Below are 2156 nucleotides of genomic sequence, written 5' to 3'. Positions count from 1 at the left end.
CCCGGCGACCGCGCGCCCTCTAGTGGCCGCCTGTGGAATCGCACCCGTACCAGGATCCTGCCGCGCATCGTTGATCTGGCTTCTCCACCCTGCGCCCGAGGTGTAGGCGCCTGGACCGAAAGCACCAGTCCAATGGCCCTCTGTCTGTGCGTCTTCCTCCTCGCCGTCGTCTCTGCCGAGCCCAAGCGCACATGTGGATGTGCACGTGGAGGGTGTCGGTGTAATAAGAGCGACGTGACTACAGGTGACACAAGTGAGGCGTCCCACAGAGTAAGGGAAGGATCAGGTTTGGAACTCGGGCGCCCCGCAGCGGGTGGACTGACGACCTGGACGCCTGTGAACTCCGGCCTGCCGCTCTCTCTGAGCCTCAGTTTCCTTTCTGTGAAAAGGGGACCACGGCTTTCACAGCGGGATACAGTAGGTGCTCAGTAAGTGGCAGCTGCTGCCGTGATCATCAGCTGGCGTGAAGACTCCTTGGAGTTAATGACGGGCCGGCGGTCACTCTGGTGTCCACTGATTGAGCACCTACTGTGTGCCAGGCTCTGCGGGCCTCGAAGGACACAGCGCCACTTCCTGGTTTGCACTGGGGTCAGATCAGGTGCAAAGGGCGCAAGACCACCTGGGTGGTGACGCTAGGAGACTCCCTCCCCAATACTAAGGATTGAACCCGGGGCCTTCACACAGAGCTACAGCCTCAGCCCTTTTTAAACTTTTTGTCTTTGAGATACGATCTCGCTAAATTGTCCAGCTTGAAATTGCCATTCTCCTGTTTGAGCCTCCCAGAGTTCTGGGACCACCAAGCCCGGCCCATTTAGTAACAACGCTGGGTGGGCATTGAGTTCCGCGAGGGCGGTGCCAGGTGGCGTCCCGGGATAAGCGCGGACGGAGACAGGCAGCGGTAGGAGTCACTTGGGGCGACTCGGCGACCGCGAGGGCCAGCCAGCCGCGGGGCTGGAGCTTCCCGGCCTGGGGTGGGGTGCAGAGGCTGGAGCTGGCCTAGGTGTAGGGCGGAGCTCCGGGAGCTGAGAGCACGGCGTCCAATCAGTCAGGGTGGGACGGACGCTCTGGCCAATCAGCGGCTGGCCCAAGTTCGGCGGTCTGGCGTGGGCGGAGCCTGAAGATCGTCTGGCGGTTTCCGCAAGCCTCCAGGCTGCCCCTCTCTCCCTTCCCTGTGGGATGAGCACACAGCAGGCGCCAAATAAATGCTCCCAAACAGCGTGGTGGGGGTGCCCGTGCTCCCGGCGGCCAGATCTGCACACTGAAGACAATGACATTAGAGGGTCCTTACTGAGCACCTGCTGGGGACTGGGCGATAATATCTCCCCTACCCGGGAATTGAACTCAGGACCTTGAGCTTGCCAGGGAGGCGCTGTGTCACTGAGCTATCTCCCCGGCGCCCACTCTTTTGAGACAGTGCTTTGCTGTGTAGCTCAGATTGGCCTCGAACGCAGCGATTCGTCTGCATCAGACCGCCAAATGCTGGAATTACAGAGCGTGCCACCGCACCCCGCTGTTTTGTATTGAGTCAGAATTTCGCTGTGTAGTCCCTGCTATGGTCGACTTTGCAGGACTCCTCCTGTCTCAGCCTCCCAGGTGCTCGGATTACACGGGTGCACACGCCCAGCCCCGTTTTCCTGGCTCGCTGTCCTTGACCTGTGTGGGCGCTATGCACCCCGACTCCTCGCCCTGGGGCCGGGTGGAAGCGGCTGCCCGGCGGTGGTACCGCGGGCCCCTGTCCCTGGTCGGGTCCGATGGCCGCAGGCCCCCTGCTCCCAGGCCAGCTTCCGCCCGAACCGAGGCGGGGAGGGAGGGAGGCTGTCACCATATATCCCCGTCAGATTAAAAAACTAATTTGAAAAGATTAATGTATTCCATTCTTGTTACGCTGGCTCTGCTACCTCTGGGCCTGCGGCCGCGCTGCCTCCTGATTATTGAATTTTTATGGCCCGGTAATTAATTGCAGATTCCCTGTTTTGTTCTATTTCTTTTTCTCTGACATTTTAATTTCAACAAAAAGCAGTGGTCTCGAGCAGGTTCTCTCCGGAGATCCTAATGGTCTATAAAACAGCATGACTTATGCGCGCGGCACCCACTCCGGCGGCGGCCGCGGCGGGGCCTTGCTGAGCGCGCAGAATTCGCCTCCGCCCGCGCTGCTC

The sequence above is a fragment of the Chinchilla lanigera genome, unplaced genomic scaffold (genome assembly GCF_000276665.1).
Source record: "Chinchilla lanigera isolate Chin_1 unplaced genomic scaffold, ChiLan1.0 scaffold00036, whole genome shotgun sequence".
In the NCBI taxonomy this organism is placed as follows: Eukaryota; Metazoa; Chordata; class Mammalia; order Rodentia; family Chinchillidae; genus Chinchilla; species Chinchilla lanigera.
Note: the sequence above shows the minus strand (reverse complement) of the source record.